Source organism: Rhipicephalus sanguineus, chromosome 1 (assembly GCF_013339695.2).
Source record: "Rhipicephalus sanguineus isolate Rsan-2018 chromosome 1, BIME_Rsan_1.4, whole genome shotgun sequence".
NCBI classification, from domain to species: domain Eukaryota; kingdom Metazoa; phylum Arthropoda; class Arachnida; order Ixodida; family Ixodidae; genus Rhipicephalus; species Rhipicephalus sanguineus.
This window is the reverse complement of record NC_051176.1, coordinates 165,029,469-165,052,361: the sequence shown is the minus strand read 5'-3', so window position 1 is coordinate 165,052,361 and position 22,893 is coordinate 165,029,469. Positions and strand designations below refer to the sequence as shown.

The window sequence follows — 22,893 nt, the reverse complement described above, 5'->3', positions numbered from 1 at the left end:
CAACGACGCATGCCCTTACCCAGCGCCCCTATGGCCCATTAGAAACAATATCTGGTTAACCTTGTCGCGGGATCTCATCCTTTTCTATCATTTCATAGCAGCGTGAGGCACGATGAACCTTTGTGTGTTTGAACTTTTTCCCTACTCTCTATCATAAGTCATTTGCTATCACTTTTCCATTTTCGTTCTCTCTTTCTTTTTTTATTGTTTACAATTTACAATAAGAAACACGTTCGAGCTCACCTTGGTTCCGGTTATCATAGTAGCGTAAACAGACGAAATATACAAAATATATCTGCCGCGGTGAAAGAGAGAGGTAGAAAAAGGCAGCTTTGCTAAAACGCAGAAAATTCTGCCAGTGTACGTATATGCAGGCGCCTACGCGCCACTCTGCAGAGAAAAGGAAATCGGAGAAAGAAAAACCCAGCAGGAGGGCGAGAAAGAAAGGAAAATATACGTTCAACTATCAACGATTGAGACGAATGTGATGTCGTTGACAAAGAAAGGTCGACGCATGTGAATTAAGCTAACGTCTTCGAGGAACGCGAAAATAAATGTTAAAGCTTGACGTTGCTGTCACGAGGACACACGGACTAGTATTTTCGCGAGATATAGTGGTGCTTGGTAAACTGAGTCCAGTCTACTGTGGCAACAAGTTATTTTGTCTCTGCAAGCCTGGGCATTACAACCAACGATGAATATTCTGCTGTTTCTGACGCTCCAAAGTTACCGCAATATGGGTTGGCAATCAAACCAAGTCGGCACAAGTAGATATGAATGCGCTGTTTAGGCGAAGTCGATGATCTAGTGTGCCTCGATTTCAGGGGCGGCGAGTTGTGGCTGTTAGATTCTGCTGCCGTCCACGAGGTTCCTATATTGATTAGCTGTCGTGTCAGCCACATATTGAATGGGGATCAATGAAAAACAATAAAAAAAGTGCTCACGTGTTGTGCTTCGGGGGAACGAAGATGAATGCAGGTATTTCAAAGTAAATAGCGAAACCTCTGATTCGGCGTTTCTCATACAGCCTCAGTGTTGCCTTTAAGATGTGCGCGCTCCCTGACGAAGCAACAGACGAAAAATAATCAGTTATCAATATAAGGGGCTCTCAAGTGGTTCAGCGAATGGCACGGCGGTGCAGGCACATAAACAATGACACCGCGCACACAAATGAACATCGTACACAAATGAACATTGTAGCTCGAGTTATACGCGGCTTTAGAGACTCCAACATTTTGCCGCCTTGGAATACGCTTCCTTTCTATAGGCTCCAATCATCTAAGCCTGGGGCACAGCTGTATGTTCCACGACTTTCATGAAGTTCACAGATTCACCTTTCATTGCAACATCAACTAGTTTATTCTTCTACGAGCGTTTATTCTTTCATACAGGCTGCAGTCAATCTACTTCTTAGTCTTACATCTATCATCATATTTTCCAACACTGTAGTTGCGCGGTTACCTCGTTTGTTCTCGTTTAATAATTTCACACACTGAGGAGATCAGACATTTTTAGCTATACCCAGTTTTCGCAAAGGTCACATACACATTGCACAAAAGCGAAAATATATATAAACAAGAAAGGATACAAATAAAAGTAAACCAGGAGAAGCGACCGATATGCATCCGTGTTAATTAAAGTTCGTATACATTGTTCAATAAACGCACCACTACGTGCTTTACACCCGAATGTTGTTTTCCAAATAAGCCGGACGTCAAACATGCAATACACGTAAAGAGCTCGTAAAACTTATACATTGGAACGCCTTTATTACCTACAAAAAACAACAACAAAAAAATCACAGCATATCCACGGAGTGAATGATGATGAGTGGGCGAAGCTGCGGAGGTTCATCGGTAAACCGTGAATCTTCCGTGAATTCTGCCCAGTACATCATCACCGACGTGAGATTGGGCGGGTTTATACTAAAGGTTCGATGAGAGTTATGACAACTTGCAGCTCACTTTAATTTTGCATGTACGCTGTGAATTTTAATTGTTTAGAAAACCATTGCTTTAGAAAACATCTGGCGTCTTTCGTTAAGCAGCTGGCATCTTTTCGTTCTGCTTTAGAAACATCTGACGTCTTTTCGTTTTGCTTTTAGAAAACATCTGGCGTCTTTCGTTGGTTTATTTCATCAATCAACGGCGTTTTGAACAAAATTTTTATTGTTTAATCACGCACAGGAGAAATCTCACCAGGCACTACCTTGGAGGTAAACAATGGCTGCTAATGGGAATGAGAGACAGAAGAAGTCGGCTTTTAGCTAACACTTACACTTCTAGTTCTACTAACGTTTCCTACTGGAACATGCCAATGGCTGTTAATGGGGAATGAGAGACAGAAGAATTCGGCTTTTAGTTAACGCGCACGCTGCGAATTTTTTATTGTTCAACAACGCACAGGAGAATTCTCCCATCGGCACCACCTTGGAGGTCAAGATCTGGTACTAGCGTTAAGACTGGTTACGCACTACGACGGGGGCGAACGAGTGCCGCTTTAAGGAGCTTCGCCCTTAAAAAACTCCCGTACGGCTGTTACCGCACATCACAGTTTATCGGGGCAAAGCCACGGACTTATTCAAGGTGAAAACATTAAATGGCCCATCGGTCGAAAAATCTGACTTCCGGCAGCGTAGTCCCGCGGCATCGTGAACACTAATGGTACCGAAATTCTCGTCTGACGTTAAACACAGATGTAACTATACCTAATCATTAGGAGTGCAAATTTAAGTGAATTCAAAGTGAATTTAAACTGAATTAACGTACAATAAAGTGAATCAAGAAAGCCTGGCAGAGCATATAGACTTTCATCTGCGATCTCCTTAGCGTTAGCTGTAGGGACCCATTGACTGTTTACTTTCGTAATAGAAAATTCACGCTTGACCAAACGACTTGACTTGCTTGTTTTCAAGATCCACTGCTTTTCTTTACGTGTCCGCCATCTTTTGAATACCTCTACTTTTTATTCTGCCTGTTAGTAAATTTAAATGCTAGACAAGCTGTATTTGATACTGAGAAGCTGAGTGGGGTAAGTGGCTTCCATGAAACGAATTTAGAAAGAAAAATATTCCTTCGAGAATAACACTTAAAAATATTGGGCCATGCGGAGCCGGACGGATGATGTTAACACAATATCATCTACTCTCTAGCATACCTGTACAGTTGACACGCAACGACAGTATAGCGTGATGTTTCACTCTAGTCCGCAAAATACAAAGCGCAATGCTCTCGATTTAAGTAAAAGACGCGGAAAAATACGCACGTGTTTCGTCAGTCAACTTGCCCATGGAATCCACAGTGAAATCAATTCTGAAACAGGCGTCTATCTCTAAGGAGGGATAACCACAGGCATAGGACAGGGAGGTTAGCCAGGACAAGTGAGCGCTCGGTCCATCAGCGCACCTATAGTTCGCAGCAAAACATGAAAACAGGTTCTGTTTACATGAATTAAGAACGGCAACCAAACAAAAGTATCGAGGATCTACACGTCTTCCTGTCCCATTTTTGATGGGTGATAATATTTTGCGGCCGCAAAGATGTAAGTCACGCCTGAATTTCTATGCTGCAAATATTATTAAAAGCAAATGTTATTAAGGCATGCATTGTTTATTCGCATGCAGAACACGATTTCACTAGAACGTGTATGACAGGTATAAAAAGTGGCTGCAGTCTTGTCCAGCGTAAGAGCTGGCAGCCGCTGGCAGCCGAAAACCTTGCAGTGCCACTCGCAGCAAGATTTGCGCTGCAACCGAAAGTAATCAAGTACAATAGAAATATTTCACCTCCCTGTACTGATGTATGACACGCCTTATACAATGCCTCTATCCCCTAAAGGTGGAATCAATGAAATAAGTGAAACGAAAAGCCCGCACTGGCTGCAAAGTTCCCACGGCTCCGGCTCACATGGCACCACCAGTTGGAACGGTGGCCACGTTACACACGGTGTGTTTTCTAACTGACAAAACCTACACCGTATAAATGATCGAACGTGCGGTATTATGCACGGAAAGGTGCTTCCCAGATTCGTCATTGAGATATCAAAATTAAACAAAATTGAACAAAACTAAACAAAAGCGCTATAGAGCCGGAAGAAACTTCGGTACCGGAATTACAATGGTCCATTGACTATATCTACCCGTACTATGTCATTCGTTGATATGCCTTTTCAGATGCGGCGCGAAGTAAAATTAATAACATAAAACTTGAATGTCAGCACGGCTATTGTGTATACTGTCGTCTTTGCTGCTCAGGTTAGTCGGGGCCATTCCCACGTCGCTTGGCGTCTGTCGTCATCTCCTGCTGAGATCCACATATCTATACACATACCTATATCTGGCTTGCGAAACACACTGAAACGTGCACGTAAGCACTACGCACGAAATGGCAAAACGCAATGACGAGGGCCCGTGGCATTACTGCGCTGAAACAGTTGAAGCATGCGATCGTTTGCGCTCGTCAGGTCTACCACCCAGAACTGCGCGTGTGGTTGCCACCACGGCCACTAGGTAGGACGCTGTCCTTCAAGAAGGCATTGATTTACCGCGCGCTCGCGGCGAACACCACATCCGTGGGGCATGTACAGTTCCATGAAATATATATGTCCTCCATACACAGCATGAAAGGTATATACCGCTGAGAGTGGGCGCATCAGAAAGCGCGAACCCTGCAGGATGCGACATTTTCGCGCAGTTATTTTGGCGCTCACAGGTCCGCGGTGTGCCCGGCTATGTCTACGCGCCAGGCAGCCCAGTGGCGGGAAAAGCGAGGACACAACGCGTCTTTGAAGGAGGCGGCATCTCAACGCGCGCGCGTGTATATGAAGGCGAGCTCTCTCACCTAGGCGTATATACCCGCGACCTCAAGCGCAGCGCCAGCAGCGTCCGTCTCGAGACGCTTATACACACCGGGCGTCTCGTCTCCCGTTCTCCGCATGTTTTTTTCGAATCATTTTATTTTTACCGGATTTCCTTCTTCCTTACTCTCGTTTGTTTGCTCTGAGCGAGTCTTTTTTGTCGTCGTTCTCGCGAGCGACGCTCGCCGCCCGAACGAACCGGAGCAAGACGGACGTCTTCGTGCAGACCGGATTTGCGCTTTCTTTTCTCGGGTGTCCCTTTCGCGCACAGAAGCAGACGGCGGACGCGAGTGACATTCTCAAAAGGAGAGAAAAAAAATAAAGAAAAGGAGAGAGAGAGAGACAAGCTTTTCTTTCTCTCAGTTCCGCAGGCGAGTGAATTGCGCCAATGCGGGACGTCCCGAGAGCCTCTACGAATGATGATCGCGGCGTAGACCGCTCGCCGTTTCCTCTCAGTGTTCCCTTCTTGCCTGATTTATAGACTGGATTCAGATTTTCTGGCATTTATTCGACAGGAGAAAATCTGACGCCGTCGCCTCTCGTTTATTTACGCGTTACTCTACGTTCTGTCTGGGCGCGCCGTCTTAAATATAGGACGCTACGACGGTATCGCTCGATGAAAAAGAAAAAAAAAGTGAGGGAATTCAAATGAATCCAATTACTCGGCACGACGGAAGTTTGACTTGCACTGCGCGCACTGGTACCGTGTGCAGTGCACGTATACGGAAGGCGATTCACGTTCGGCGCGCATTCCAGAGACAGAGCTCCTCCGGTGTAGTTCTTTATAACTGCGAAGGCAATCCTCTGACGAAAATCATCAGCGATGCTGCCAGCGCATTTTGACGACTGTCAATGCTACGTTTTCACTGAGGATAAGAGTCATAATGATAAAAAGCATAGCCGAGAGAGTAATGACGCATTCAAAGTTTGAGTCTATCAAAAATAATAGTCGTACTTGCTCCGTTTAACTAAATTAATCAACGGCGACGATGCAGGCACTGCACTTCACATTTGTTTTCTATATTTTTTTCGAGTGCTTGCTAAGTTATTGACGAAAAGTGAGCACCATATTGGAGCAGACAACATCATATCAATCACAGTCACGGAACCAAGCCCGAACTACGAGTATGTGTTCTACAACTTCTCATTTTTCGTAGGAACAAACAGAACTATTAGCTGGTAGATTCTGCGTATGATGGAAAAGCGCCGTGTGTATCTGTCTATTGTAGTACAGGCAGTACCAGCTCATAGTCTACTAAGCTCGAGGGCGCGGGTTCTATGCCACGGCGGCTGCATCTCGATGGAGGCAAAATTAAAAAAAAAAAACATGGTTGATACCTCCGTCATAGGAATCGGTATGACACGGAAGTGCAATGTGTCCTCGCAGTAGTTGAATGTTATTATACATATATTGATATACGAGAGCTTGCAGAATGTCTATTGGTGTTTGGCAGCTATAGCACCGCTTCATGTGGACGCGCACGCGTTGACGCCTGGTGGCACATCTCCATCCCGACGACTAACGTCCATGAACATGATTAAACCTTTGTGGTAGCTCTAGCAGTTAACATACACCTGGACACAGCTAATGGTGAATCCCGCGCAAAGATGGCTTCAACATACACATAATAAACGCTAACTCGACATGCACTCTTTCAAAGATCGTCATTTGAGGAGAGAAACGGCAAGGTGTGCGCTCCCTAGTAATCGGTGCCAGTTCACTCGAAACATTAGGCGGCGGAGAAACACTGTTAGTCCAATTGGAAGCGGCCCTACGATGGTGAAGAGGCGTCACATGCTGACGCGAAAGGTGAATCGCGTAACTGCATCGTCACCGAATCAAATCACCATGGACACCGCATTTCACCGACCATAGACTTTTCTACAATATTGCAGCGAAAGCCTCCGCCACCCTGAGACTACCGAAACGCTCACAGTCGGTGCTCGTTAGTGTCGTGATGCATTACTCGTGGCCTCCGAGATTGGCTCCGGCAACGCGCCGTTGCTAGTGTTGCTCGGTCCGTTCCATTCGCACGGGGAGAGCGTAATCAGAGAGAGCGGTGTGGCAGTCAGAAGAGCGTCGGTTATTGGACGCTGAGTTTCTTTACTGAGCTTCGGCTAAGGTCGCGGAATGTTAGAGAGTTAACAGAAGGATCCCACCACGGCTGGTCTAGAAACGTGACAGGAAACGCGGCGCCCGTCGTGTCTCGCCTCTATAGTCTGGCCGTGATTACTCACGGTTCGAGCTGGGAACGCGGTGTGACAGCTAGGCGAGTGTCGCAGAGCTATTTCTTAATATAGATGGATGCTATGAGCGAGGCTTGGGCTAAAGCCGCCACCTCGCGGTGTAAGGCGTTGACAAAATTACGCTTCTTTTGGAAACGCGCCGAATGGGACGGCCGTAGCAACGGCGCGTTGTCGGAGCTAATAGCGGAGGCCATGCAAAAGGGAGGAGGCAGGGAGGTTAACCAGGCAGCAGTCCGGTTGGCTACCCTACGGCGGGGGAAAGGGAAGGGGAGTGGAAAGATGGGAGAGAGAGAGAGAGAGGGAAGCGAAAAAAAAAGGAAATGATCAATAAATGTGCGGACACGTATGTCGCGGTGGCACTGTGCAATAGTCACAAGCGTTCAAAAAGGCCCGTAGTCCTTAAAAAGCACAAAATTGCTTTAACTGTCTTGTGGGCGGACGAGCGATGGGGACGGTGCACCAGCAGCATCTGCACGGAGAGCGGCCTATCGTCCAATCGTCGCATCGCATCAGAAAGAGTTCGTCTTTCAGAGGGAAATCGAGGGCCGCGGCATATCAGATGATCAATGTCTTCCTCAGTGCTGCAGATCTCGCATGTCGCACTGTCGGTCACTCCAATTAATGTTGTGTATGCCTTCGTGAAGGCAACTCCCAACCAAAGTTGACAAAGAAGCGAAGCTTCACGTCGACGAAGTCCGGATGGAGGTCAGAGTTCCAGCGTAGGGTTTATTTGGTGGAGTCTCGTACGTCTTATACTTGGCATGTTCCACTCCGCCAAACAGGGACTACGTGCCAGGTGACGAAGCCGCCTTGCAGCGTCTGTTCTAGAAAGAGGAATCGGAACGGTGGTCGCTTCTTGATGAGATGTGCGAGCAGCATTGTCTGCGGAAACATTGCCACTGATCCCGTAATGACCAGGTAGCCACTGAAAGTCAACCTCGTGGCCTTTTTCTTTGACGCGGTGATGAACCTTGAGAATTCCGTACTTAAGCTGTTCGTGGCATCCGCGGCAAAACTTACGGCTCTGCGTTGTGCCCTAGAGTACATCGATTCGGAGAGACCGAGCAAGTGGGCTATTTTCTGCCACTCTAAAGCGGCGTTACAGTGAGAGATAAAAGGCGCGTTCGTGAAGCCTCCTGCAGTGTGTGACCATGGTGCAGTGGTTAGAGCGCCTCTTTCCTATCGTTGCGGATCGAGAGATCGTACATTCAACTCCCGTTCACGGAACTTTTTTCTTCTACTTTTTTTCTTTGCCATCTGATCGTGTGCTTTTTTCTGACGTATTTCCGTGACGGAAATACGTCATGAAAGTCTTGGTAGACCCCGGCATAAAACACTTTCGCGTTAAAAAACATTCGTGCTCTTAGATTTAGATGCATTAAAGAAACACAGGTTGTCGAAATTGAATCCGGAGTCCCCCACTATGGCGTGCCTCGTAATCATACCGTGGTTTTGTCACGTAGAACTTCAGAAATTATTATTATTAAGTTGCAGTCTATATACGGAGCGTAGCTTTTTGTTACATGCATAAATTAAAAAAAAAGATCACCTGTGACATGCGTCATATAGCGGAATTCTGCTCCTTCAATTTGGTTACCCGGGGAGTTCCTGGATTAATAATAACCTTTTACTAGTTTCTTTTGTCGAATAGCCTACATCTGCGTCAAAACGGTAAAACGAAACGGAACCCTCTCATTGGTGAGCTTCGCGGCAGCCGCAGTTTCGATGAAGGCGAAAATGCTTGCGGCCGGTGTACTTAGATTTAGGCCGGTGCACGTTAAAGAACTCCAGGTGGTCGAAATTTCTGAAGCCCTTCAGTACGGCGTCACCCATAATAATATCATGGTTTATTATTATTATTATTATTATTATTATTATTATTATTATTACTATTACTATTTGGGTGAGCTGTAAGCACAAGCCTAAGAATCTCCTGCACGCGAACACATAAAACATATAGCAGTCCGAAGGCGTGAAATGTTTCACCACCTACATTGGCCGGGCTAGCCATATTCAGGCCTTAGTTTCCACGGCGCGAGCCAACACGCGGAAAAAATTAGACGAACAAGTAGTCCACAAAGATTGAGATAGGCACAGTATCTGCACACACGCCAATTACACTCGTCGCGTACACATTCACTCAGCGCGAAAGGCCGCGTGTTGCCTGTATATCGAAGCTATCGGCCTAAGCAGCGTGCCATCGGTCAAGGCGCGACTGCGGCATGGCAGACGGCACGTTTTGGGCGCGACCTAAATGAGCCTACGCGGAGGTGTGTCCACGTTATAGCCGCCACAACGTTGATCGCGAGTGTCAGCGACAAATGCCGTTAAAGAGCGTTTGCTGAACGTTTGCTTACTTTCTTTATTTTCTGTTTTGTTTCATTGTATCTTCCTTCGCCGGTTCGCCGATGTCGGTTCTCTCAAGCTTCGCAGTGCGGCCGCTCCGGCGACGAACTTGCCAGCTTAGCAAGGAGGGGCGTTCTCGAAAGAGATATACTCCGTCTCTTGGCTTATACTGGCTGATTGATTGCTGCCCGCACTGCCCTGTGTATTACGAAGTTTCCTTTGGCGTCCTCGTGTAGCCCGTGACAGCGGAATGTTCGGATTAACCGCAGCCTGTTCGTAAACACGGATTCACAAGACGGATCGGATCACCAGCTTAATGCGCAGTCGTGCTCGCGGAGCGACTGAATGCTGATTATGTTAAGTGCTACTTTGGCTGTTACAATGTAACGTCATACCGTGTGCACGAATTCGCTGCAACCAACTCGTTTTCCCCGAAAATGTAATCTCAATAATTCTATAGGAATTTAGTGCGCTTCCTTTACATGAGACAAGAAGACGCGACGCACTGCATTCGCGCCGACGTCTTCTTGTCATCGTGGCAGCGACGAAAAATTGTTTCGCCCGTAACGCGCGCAGCGAAGCGATAGCTGGCAAAATGCACTGCGCAGTAAGCCTTATACTGCTTCGGCTGGTGCTTGTTGGAATGAACATACACGCAGGTGGTAATGGAGGTGGGAGGAATAGATCACTGTTACATTTTGAAAGCATGCAGCCATGCAGAGACAGTTGTAATTCTGCGTGTATTGCCATGGTATGGGTCAGGTTCGAAGACGCAGGTTCTATTCCCGGCCACTGCGGCCATGTTTCCATGGAGCCTAAATACAAAAAAAAAAAGAGAAATACTTCGATTTAGGTGCACGTACTTGATTTAGGTGTGCGGGAACGAACCTATGTGATCAAAATCAATCAGGGGCCTCACGCTACGGCGTCACGGCGTGCCTTGTGATCACATTGTGGGTTTGTCACGTGAAATTCCAGTTTACTTTTTTTTTTACCGTTAGGTGTCAGCAGCAAAAATCATTGCAACTGCCTACAACTATCCTGTCCCGGATACAGAAGCCCCCAGAGCACAAGTCGGATCGCTCGCTCGCGCTTCTAATACCATTCAACATCGCTGCCAACAGGCCAACCTCGTACCTTTTTCTGACAGGCAGTATTACCGGTTGCATTAACGGACGAGGAATTTGGTGATGAAGCCGCTCCGTATACTCATCTATAGGCCACGAAGGAACTCAGTCATCTCGCTGTCAAGAACAGATTCAGGAGAGAAACTTCGCCTGTTTGCCACTGACGTGACTCATTCTTTATGGAACACGCTTAGTTTCCAGCGCACACGTCTGCATTTCCCCTCTTCGAGTCCATCTCCCATCTTGACTATAAGCCGAATCGAAACAATCGGCTCTACAGGCTGTGGGTTAGCGTATTCTTTTTTTTTTCAGAATCCTTTGTTTTTATCGTCAGAGTAATCAACAGTCCTGCTTGTGACGACTGTGACAACCAGGATACTATCGAAGACCTTCCTTGCCATTGTCCTTAACATACACCCCACAGTGAATATTTCTCGATACCGGTATAGCCCATTTAGACAGCCATCGGCTGCTTTTATAGCAGGCGATATTCATGGAGGGTTGGCTGATCAAGTGGCTGATATTAGAACGACTTTGATGTGCCCGCATACTTTGTTTGTCTCCTAAGCGTTCAACCAGCATAATGAATCAAGTGAGATGTGTTCGTTTCAGTTAACGTCCCCATGTTTTTCCACTAATTTATCTTGCTCTACCGTTGAACACCATGCGTACACGCAAACCGGAACCTTAAGCCTGTTTCACATGCGAGCGACCGAGCGGCGGGGCCCGCAGCGATCGAGCGGCAGCAGGACGCTCGGACGCGGCTTCGTTTCACATGCACCGCTCTTGCGCGGCGCGCGCCTCTGCGATGCGCAGTGATGGTTGTGGGAAGCGCCCGTTATCCGCGGGTTTCCTTTCTCCGGGCTCGCTTGTTTTGGTGCGCTTGGGTTGCAAGTTTCACGAGCCTTCTACTTCGGTGATCAAATTTCAAGCGCCTAAACCTTGAATGATGAAAATGTGCAGTGTATCAGAGTGCAATTAAACAACTTCAGTAGTCACGTTTATTTCTGTTCCAGCTTTCTTTTTTTACCACGCAAGTCATGTTGCACGCCCATACACTTGGCCATGGAAAAGCGAAAGAAAGAATTTGTTTTGGGGGTTTTAAGCTTTCACAGGGCTTTCGGTGGCTTTGCTCTCGAATGCCGCAAGGCGCTGGTGCGCCGTATGGGCCGGCAACCGGATGCAAGCGGCCCAGTCGACGACATTGTGGGTTTGTGAAGGAGCTCGTCTCTTTTTTTTTTTTGCCTATGGGCATTCTGCAGTAAAGTGGCGGCGGCATTTGTCGTCTTCGGGGTACGTGACCACTAAAAAAAAAAAAAAAGGAAAAGAAAACAGTAAACTGTTCGAACGTGCTGCACCAGAGTAGTAAAAAAAAAAAAACTGAAACGTCTACTGCGAACAAGTGCGGAGTGTCGTAGGTTCCCCCTGTGCGGACCTATGTTGGTGTCACGATTCGATAAAAATACAAAAGAACAAAATGACACGTGCAAACGATTTGTCTGCTTTGATGGAAGCGCAGTAAAGAACAACAAAAGGAAAAGAACGGCGTTTTCTACACTGCCAGCTCGTTGCAGCGAATGTCGTCTGCTAGCAAACCGAGTCGGAGCGAGTTCCTCCCGGCGCGCGCGGCTGCTCTCGACTCCATCCCTACGGTCACGTGCTCCCCGCGTCACTGCTCCCCCATTGGTTGACCTTGGGCAGCCGCTCTGCCGCTCGCGAATTTTTCCAACTCCGGCGATCTCCATCGCGCGTCCACTGGTCGCTCGAAAAAACCTGTTTTTGGGCTTCCGCGACGGCAGCCGCTCCGCTCTTGGAGCAAAATCGCTGCATGTGAAACAGGCTTTAGGGGCATTCGCAATAGCCGCGGCGTATACGTCCGGTGCGCGTATCTCTCTGAACAACATTGAAAGGGGCGCAAGTACTGAGTAAAAAATGTAGAAGCAGTAACAATGAAGCGATAAATAAAAATGAAGAATTATCTAAATATTAAATTATTGCAAGTAAAATAACAAAGAGGATTCTTATTAAAACATCTACAGCCAACAACGTACATCGTAAGTCTTTACTGACAAATGTAATGCAGACGTTTACCCATCCTAATGCGGCACAGGCTGGCTTCAGTTATGTGCTCGATATAGTCGATACGCTGGGATATTTCATGAGAGCTGTGCCCGTAAACGAGCGTCTTACTTCATGCTGACTTAAGCAAACAGCCGTATTGACATTCCCTGTCATTATGTTTGTTGGTCACCAGCGGGTTCACTAAATGCCTTAACGGCGTGTCTGTCAACTTCGTCGCTTTCGAGGGTGTTTGTTTTATTGTTTGTTTGTTCTTTTTGTGACTACGCTGCCGGTTCTACTTTAACTGCCAAGAAGCTTCGGTTTTCTGTCCTCCTTCGCTCCGCTTTTTGGAGCACGAAAGAATAGCGAGGCTGTCATCTTGGAGCTTTAACGAGCAGCCGCCCCGCAAGCTTGCTGGTGATACTTTCGCGACCCAAAAGCGACCCTTGTTATGACGTTGAACAAAAGTCGATCGCGCACAGAAACGTTAGAAATGTCAGAGACGTTCCCGCACAAAAAATACTTTTATGCTGTTTCACTTCGCGCTGTCATTTCGTCTCTCATCTGAATGACGCTGTATAAAGACGCGTGCATTGCTTTCGACGATAGCGACTTTAGCCTGCCAGTGGAAACGCGGTGGTCGGTTTACATTGAAGTTTGCCGACTCGAAAGACACACGGAAGCGGCAGTGGAGCGGCCTTATACAACTATAATAACGACAACGGCGATAACTGGCGCCGCTTGCCAGAAGTAATACAGCATGATGTTCATAGAAAGAATGCGCGTTAACACATATCGTTTGCGCAAGGAGCACGTTTATACAGTTGCCATAACAAATACCACACACATGGAAAGCCTAAGCGTTGAAGCGAAATTCGTTTATAATGGTTATGAGCCTCTTCATGTCACACAATATGCAACTTACGAATGCAAGGCACGCGCTGTAAGCTTAGTCAAAGTTTTCTTCGCTTTTTTTTTATCCGGCAGAGCTGTTAAGTTTCTTGTTATGCCGTTAGTCGGCGACCGAAATCTATCATCATGATGAACTGACACGCGCTCTCTTCGTTCTCTTCTTCCTTTTTGTCCTCTTCTTCATCTTCTGCTTCGCTCCCAGAACACGTGCACCGATTAGTCCGGCTTGGGATGCAATAACTATGATGTGCGAGAGAACGAGTACAGAGAGAGAGAGAGAAAGAAAGAGATAGAAAGGAAGAAAAAGAGAGAAATTCTTGGCGAGAAATTTCATGGCGAGACGGGAGTCGAACCCACGTACCCGCGATCCGAAGGCGTGCGTCCTAACCACGCGGCTATCCAGGCACGCATAGCATATAGCCTTGTATATTATAGTATAGCAGGGGGGTGGGAAAGGGAAGCGAGAGTGAGGAGGAGGGAAATGAGGAGGCGAGATAGTAGAGCATATAGCACAGAAAGAGAAATAGAGAAACAGAGAGCAAGAAAGGGAAGAAAGACAAAGAGAAAGGATCAAGGAAAGAGATAGAGAGGAAGAGGCAGAGATAAATAGAGAGTGAGAAAGAAAGAAGGAAATAAAGAAATAGAAGTAAACAGAGACAAAAGGACCTAGAAAAAACAGAGACAACAGAGAAAAAGAAAGAAAGAGAGGAAGAAAGAAAGAGAGAAAAAAACAAGAGAGACGGAGACTGGCGCCCAGCTTCACACTTCCTTGAAGTCTGGCACCACTATTGCGAAGCTGCCTTTTTTTTTTTTTAATTGTGAACCCCATTACGTCGGTGTCTGTTGCAGCCATCATGACTATCCTTATCATATACATATTTTTCTTCACTAGAAAAAAAAATATACTGTAGTTGGTTTCGTTCATTCGGTATTATATTTACGGTAAGCGCTGTGTCTTCAATCCGTCCATCCGACCAACGTCCTGTTTTCAATCGTCGTTACTATAAAGGAAAACTGCTACTCAACAGACAGTCTTGGTACGCCGACCTCAACTGTCGTCGCAACCGGAATTCTATCAAGACTCTATTGAATTTTTTACGTGACAGGGGCCCATTAGACAGACCATAATAAGTACTCCCGTTCCTCACCTTTTCTTTTATCTCATATCCTTGCACGCCTGCCTTTTCTCTCCGCTCGTCTTTCCATTTTTGTTTCCCTTTTCCCCTTGTGTAGGTAGCAAACCAGATGTTTGAATACCTGTAAACTCCCTGCACCTTCCTCATCGGTATATATATATATATATATATATATATATATATATATATATATATATATATATATATATATATATATATATATATATATATATATATATATATATATATATATATATCGGCCATTCAACTAAGACTCTGCTCTGAAAGGCTCTACTTTGGGCGACCCTTTGCCACTTTTTATTCACCTCTACCTAGCAACCGGCGTGAATAAGAGCTGTGTCAAACAACGCGCACGTCAATGTTAATTCCTTCGGAAACATCGCCACAACTTCAGAGACATTAAAGAGCGAACACACAAAGCACGCCAATAGGTCTGCGCGCCGGCAAACGTACTTAAAAAAAAGGGCGAAATTCATGCCTGCTTTTTTTTCGCTTAGCACGGGCGGCATCTCGGTCATTCATGGGCTTTGATACGGATTTCGAAAATCCTTGTTAGATTCCGGAAGGCGTGTCCATCTTAGCGAAAACCACCGTGTAGGCTGACAATTTTGCTGGCCGCGTATGTTCTCAAGACGGAAGGAACTATTCCATAGCAAGGTCGAGAACTGGGCTAGTTGGTATGGTTCCATTATGGTTAAATCAGCGCATACAACACAGGCGAAGAAAGAGATCAAACAACACAGACGCTGTCGCTGGTTGTGTCTCTTTCTTCGTCTGTGTCGTTTGCGCAGCCTTAGCTATATTGGAACTATTCCATAGGTCCTATGGTTATGGAGTTGTTTCCGCAAACACTACGGAGTGTAACTCATCGTATGGTCTTTGAAATTGTTTCGAAAACTGCTGTTGAAATGCCTTGCAGGGGGTCTTTACGCCCGTAGAGTAGTTATCTGCCTTTTCTGAAGGTACGCTTACCCCAGTGTAGATATTCTTTTGTCGTGTTTCACATCGTGTAGACGCCTTTCCGGTATAGATGTCTCTTAGTTCAAAGGGCTTTAAAGTGCCCACGCGTCGTGGGTAAATGAAATAACTAGCCCTAAACTAAAGATTGTATTGCGGCTCTTACCAACTTTTTGGCAAACGTTCAAGTGGATTCAGTGGAGTCAGTTTTGTTTGTTTCTTTTTTCTTTTCTTCGCAGTTGACCTGTCGTTTTCGTACAGGCTGTTGCAGGAAAACGCCATTTTGAGAACAGTCAGAAACGGTGCATGTGCGAGACCGACTCGGCGCAAGCGGAGCACTGCTTTGTAACTCAATAGTGTTCACGTCTTGATGGCACCGGGTGGTGCGCGGAACGGTCAGAACAGCCACACGCAGCTGCTCTTGAGCGGGAAATCCAGTTTTCTTGGCTTCGTTTAAACAAGGCGCGACCACCACCCCTTTTTCCAATAATAGCCGCTCTCCTACACCACTCTCCGCGGGCGGCCAGTGTGTGCCTTGGCCGGCTGGCCGGCCGGCTCCCTCTCCTTGCCACGCGACCGAGTCGTCGGCCGATATTGGCCGTCGCGCATCCGATCGGCATCCGAACGTTGCCTCGGCCGTCCCACCTCGCGCTGCCGCCGCTCTAACCAAGCTCGCTCACCGCTGCGCGTTTCCGCCCTGCGCCGATACTCTAATGATCGCAGATGCCAGTGACTGCTGCCCCTTTTGCTTTGTTGTTTCGGCCGTCTCTAAAACTGCTGCGCATCGTTGTCCGTGTCTGCCGACGGTAAGCACAGTGCAGCACAGGCAGCATCAACGCTAACGAGACGCGGAGTAAGCCGAATTGTACGTGTTTCTAAACCACTCCTTGTTCGCAGGGGCAAGAGGAAAACGCGAAGTGTATACAAGAGGTTGTGGTCAGCGAAACGGCGCATGGGAGTATTTGCTCTTGCGAGGCTTTCGCAGGCGTTCGTGGAAGCTTTTATCGCTGTTTATTTCTCTATACAGTATCGCGACAGGACTCCCGTGGAGATTTTCGTGCAGTTAGAGCATGGGCGTCGGCTGAGATCACACAGCGCCGTGCAACGAAACATTGCAAGATAAACCTACCGATTGGCGAGGCCGCTGTTCATTTTGTGGGCTTTGCGAAAGAGTCTCCAGGACATACCGCCCTAAGTGATATTTCTCCTTCAATGGAAAAGATACACTGTTGATAGCGGTGTGTGTAGACGACCATACGTGGCAGACAAAATTAATGTGCTTGCCATAATAGACACGTTGATAATTCTTTTTCTTTTTGTTCTAGTAATGAATGATACAAATTGCCTGGTACTGTTACAACGTTCGCTAGATCACGAGGAAAAAAAGGCGACTGATGAATTTGTTAGATACCATGCCCGAATGTCCCTTTCTATTATGGTACATATCATAGCTCGTGGCTGTATAACCACTGATTGCATTAATGATAGCCACGTGAAGATGACACTAATATACTTACCTCCTTCCCTCACCCGTACCTCAACCGTAAACAGCGTCAACTTACTTAAAACATATACGTTTTCACTAAACAACCATATAAGAAATTACGAAACCTAACGCTGTCTGCAGGCGTTTCATATATGATCATTCAGCGCCGTAGCGAGAAATTTCTGTTCGGGAAGGGGTCCAGTGACCCTTTATGTATGGTCGTGCGTGTGTTCGTGCGTGTGCGTGTATATATACTCATGTAAATTAAAAAGAAATGGGGCAGGCGATTGGAGAGCGCTGAACCCCCCCCCCCCCCCCCCCCCCCCCCGCCCCGCCCATGGCTACGCCAGTGTAATCATTGTATGCCTCTGTGGTAAGCCTAACGTACATCTACGTCATGCTGTTGCAAAGAGCAGTCACTGCAGGCACGTGTTATAAGGAAACAAACGTGAGATTTCTCTTCAGAGAGATATAGCCAGCTAATATGCGTGAATGATACGAACTCTAGGCTTCTGTGTAATGCAGGGGTTCCTTGTGCCTACCCGGTAACAACGTGAGTGGAGCATCGCTCAGGAACACTGACGAAGCGCGAGAAAGCGCCGGGAATGATCCAGCACACTACACTGGCATAATTTCTGACGTTTTACTTCCAAAAACCACGATACGATTACAAGGCACGCCGTAGGGGAGGGCTTCGGAAATTTCCTCCACCTGGAGTTATTTTACGGGCACCTCAATCTAAGCACACAGGCCTCTAGCATTTCGCCTCCATCGAAATACGACCGCCGAGGCCAGCATCGAACCATGCATCGTCTTTCTGGTCAGTAGCCAAACACTGTAGCTACTATACACTACGGCGGATAAATAAATAAATAAATAAATAAATAAATAAATAAATAAATAAATATTGGTATATATACAGAGAGAGAGAGAGAGAGAGAGAGAGGAGAGAGGGGGGAGGGAGAGATTATAAAAGCAATAAATGAAGAAAAGACATAACCGCAACGTTTATACTTTCGAACCCAGGTAGGTTCACAATAGAGTTCAGGACACGCCATTAAAAACAGCTTCTGAAAAATTGGAATTGTGGAATCGACGTTCACTTCAATATGCATCAATGTAGCAACCATCGTTCCCGCAAGGCTTCGGAGCGAAGAAGTAGGTGGCACGCCATCTGGCGGCTACGGCGGGTCAGTTCAGCTGACTTCCTATTTGCCGTATTCAGTGATGTAAGCGCATAGCACCAACCAGCGTCGTGCCACCGCGTTAACGCCATATTTATTACAATGTTCGCGAGTGCATCTAAGCTTACGCGACAGCGCGTATAGCTTGAGCCCGAATGTACAGCGGTGAAGTCACATTCTTGCGCCTTGCCTTGTCTGTTATATGCCGCTCATTTGCACTGAACGGCGCCACGACGACTCTTCCTCCGGCTCTCTCTTGAAATAAAGTTCATTCCTTTCGTTCGCGGTGCTCCCACCGCAGCGCGCATATTTCGGACGCGCGCCGTTGGCTCTGTTATACATACAGTGACATTTACAGCCGAGTCAACCGAGCGCAGCATGAAGTGACGAATAAAAAAAACAAAAGAAAGGAAGAGAGAGGGAGACGCGGTTTTCTTCTACTACGAGATGCAAGGGCAATTTGTCTCGGGAAGAAACTGACGTTGTCCGGGTAAATTTAGAACACTTTGTCTTTCTTAAATGACCGCCACCTTGGCACCTGCGCTTACTCAGCTGAAGCATCTGCGTGAAAGAATAATGGATAGTAGGCTGCACATTTCTTCTTTCACAGGTCAGCTGAAAACTGTTCTGCTCGGCGGACTGCGCGAAGAGACGACTCTTTCTGCCGGTCGCGGAGTGCGCTTCGGTCTCGTCTATGTAGTTTGCACCCAGAACTAAGCGTTTATTATTATATTGTCCTTCTCGCTACTGAAAAAGTTCGGTCCACCATGCAGCGATAAAAGTTATCCAACGCTTCTTCAAAGACACTGCTATTTGTGATGAGCACTGACTTAACTACATCGCGTGTGTGCATTGTGCTTCTGTGTGTCAGACATTAGCGGGCTGTGTTAAAAGAACGTTTGAATTCCCAGAATACAACACTATATTTTATTCTTAAGTTTTATTTTATTCTTATAGCCAAGTGAAAAGGCGTATCTGCCGCTGAAAGGACGACAACAACTACATTTATTTTTATTTCAATTAGAAAAACCTCAGCGTTTGTACTTGTAATCAGAAATATACATGTCACGTATGTTGGACGAATTTGTTAAACCCTTAAACGAGCTTGTACACTCTATTTTGAAATAACGTTAACTGGAGTTGCGTCAGCATCTTATAGGGTACTCCTTCGTGAGAAATGTGCATTGGTGGCGTTCACGCGCAAACCAATGACACCATATGCCATTTCTATTGACGGGCAGTCGGTTTCTTATGCCAGAACCTACAAATTTCTCGGCATAATTATTGACAGAAACCTCAATTGGAGCCCACACGTGGCCTATTTGAAGAAGCGCCTGACGGCCATTGCCCAGCTGCTCAAGTTCCTGGGAGGGAAAAACTGGGGCATGTCAGTAGATGCAATGTTAGAATTATACAGAGCACTCTTTCTTGGGTTTCTGAGATATAGTCTGCCTGTACTAACCAACACCTGCAAGACAAATCTTCGCGTTCTACAGGCTGCACAAGCTCAGGCACTCAGAGTTTGCCTAGGTCTGCCCAAATGTGCGCCAACAGAGGCGACTATTGCCATCGCCAAGGATATACCAATACAAACACACATTGCGTTAGAAGCCTTGAGAGCCCACATAAGGCATTTTGCTCGAGCTCCTAACCACCACCTGGCAACACTGCCCTCAGAAAGACCGCTAGCATCATACTGCGCGACAATCTGGAGCTACTCCGCCAACCTACCGTCAGGCTTCAGCCCCGCATCCAAACCATCGATTCCACCTTGGTGTTTAATTCGTCCTGCAGTGCATCTCAGTGTACCAGGAATCAAGAAAAAAATCTGATTTGTCATCGCCTGTCCTGAAACAGCTATCTCTGCTTCTACTGCACGAGAAATACACCGACCACATACATGTTTACACCGATGGCTCAACGACCATCCGTGATTCGTCCGGGGCAGTAGTTGTCCCAGCGAAAGGTGTAACTGTTAGCTTTAAGACCGACCACCCAACAACATCAACGGCTGCTGAACTGACAGCTCTTCGCGCTGCACTTTGTGTTATCACTCGCGAACAACCGCAGCGATGGTCAATTTTTAGTGACTCCAAAGCAGCCCTACAATCTCTCTTGTCAGCCCTGCGGCGTGGACCATATGAACAACTGGTATTCGAGATAAGACACCTCATTCATACGTCATTCGAGAAGGGACACCAAGTGACATTTCAATGGTTGCCAAGTCACTGCGGCGTGCTTGGCAACGAACATGCCGATAATGCTGCTCGGTCAGCTTTGCAAGGAGACAAGGAAGAGGCTATACCCCTTTCAAGGTCTGATGCTGCTGCCATGCTTCAAAGGATCGCAAAGAATATTTCGCACTCAACACTGAATACGTCAAGAAGCCAAAACTACCGGCAACACCACCTAAACGAGTTGCGGCGACTTCAAATACCATCTGGACTCCGCCGAAGAGAGACCACTCTGCTATGCCGCTTATGGCTAAGAGTGGCTTTCACGAAGTCATATTCGTTTCGAATAGGGATGGCCGACAACGCTCTTTGCGACGCCTGCGGCACCGAGGAGACCTTGCAACATATCTTCTGCGACTGTCCTCGCTACGCTGCGCAGAGACGATCCCTGGTATTCGCTCTCGCTCATCTTCACAACAGACCGTTGACACTAGACACGATTCTCCAATGTCATCTTGAGAAGTCATCGAGAGTTCAAGCAACCAAGGCATTGCTCAAATTCCTAAGGACAACAGACTTACACGAGCGGCTGTAGACTTTTTAATGATGCCGCATACCGCACAAGACTGCCGCTCTGCGCTGTGACGTTATGTGTGTGCGTGTGTGTTCCCCTCTCTTTCTCTCTTTCTTTACTCTTCTTTCGATCTCCCCCATCCCTTCCCCCTGTACAGGGTAGCATACCGGTTATGCCAAACTGGTTAACATCCCTGTCTTTCCTCTCTCCCGTTTTCTTCTCTTCTTCTTCGTGAGACGGTGCACTTCCCTATGCGCCGTGAGCCACTCCACGTCGTCGTGCAGTCTACTCACATGGTGCACTGTCACGAGCCCGTTCTCATGTTCCAGATCATGCCTCCGAGCTTCCACGAAATAGTGTCCCATTATACTCTTAAACGGAGTACAGTGTTGTGGCGAGATCGAGTTTGGTCTTTTGAAACTGCGCCTGCACGAAAGAAAGGAGCTGTGGGTGGAAAGGAAACGCCTTCTCTATAGCTGTCGGTCGCTGTTGCCAACTCGAAACGAAGCTTTAAAAATGAGAATTTCTTTCTATTTTAACCTTCGAATAGCAGTAGCCTCTTCCAACTAAAGGTGCCACTTTCTATTTGTATCATTAAAATATCATATTAGGACGTGGAGACGTGCTTTATAAGGGCATTTGGCACGGGAAACCAAGGAATTTCATTATTTTAAAATAATTCGGACGCGAAGGACGCAAGGGCGAAAACTGCAGCCTATAGTGCGTGCGTGCACTATGCCAGTGATGAAAACGGGCTCGAGGTTACACGCACTCGGCACAATGCATATTTTTTTTCTATCCCCGCACGATATTTGTATGTATTCGGCAAAGGGCTAATGTTTCGTAACACACACCTCGGAGCGAAATAACTTATTTATCTGCACCCACTGACACGTGCGAAGAAAACCTTTCTCTGGTGTATTCGCACTTACGCTAGCTTGCTTTATGGGTTGCATTCCACTTCTCCAATATGCGAGAAGTTGAGCAAAACAGCAGGTCAGTTAAACAGGAACACAATGAAGTTTCATCAACCTAGCGATATGCATTGTGCAGTAAATACAGATGACACAACCAATATATCGAGACACCTCTGTCACACAGAAGAGCAATCAGTTATAGACTTGCTATGAAGAATAAACCAGTATCTCCCAGTCCACGTCGGAAAGAGACTTGTGGGCATTTGAAAGGCGCCTGCATCTTCCTGCAAGCGTTCAAGAATGATAGCGATTCACAGTAAGTGTGCGCCAAAAGTTAAGTGCAATCTTTGACACAGAGATGACTTCGACGCATCCTCAAGCGCATAATTTCAAGTGCGTAGCATTTTAAGGGCCCGGCTTGTCGTCCATCCAGGGTGTCATGGATGTCGCATGGTCCCACCCGAAATCAAGTGGTCAATACAGGCCCAAAACAAGGCTAACAATGCTCAAAACCGAGTTAAAATAAACGAACAGGGTCTGAAATAATATAATTAACAGAAATAATCGATAAGTAATCGCAATAAATAACTAAAAATTGCTAAAAAACGGTTCGGAAACGTGCGGCTGGCACCCGCGCAGCGCAAGAGTTGGTGCCACCGCCTCGCCAAGCGTGCGATTGCTCCTCCCATCGGCGCCTCCGTCGCTACATCTGCAGGGGGAAGCAACCTGACGGAACTCCCTGCAGACGACCCGTATCTCAACTGCCGTAACAAGCAGAAACTCGATAAAGCGCAGCAAAAAGTAGCGCGCATGTCGCACACCAGTTTGTTAATCTCCCTAACAAGATTCTACTCGTTCCGGGGAAACCTTACATGCTTACCTCAAACACTGACGCCA

The 22,893-nt window shown here is 46.8% G+C and overlaps 1 protein-coding gene across 2 annotated transcripts in view; it reads right to left on the bottom strand.

Annotated features, from left to right (window-relative positions):
• Nucleotides 1-22,893, bottom strand: part of LOC119401541 (protein NDNF-like) — a 202,419-nt gene that overhangs the window by 108,543 nt on the left and 70,983 nt on the right. The window lies entirely within an intron of this gene.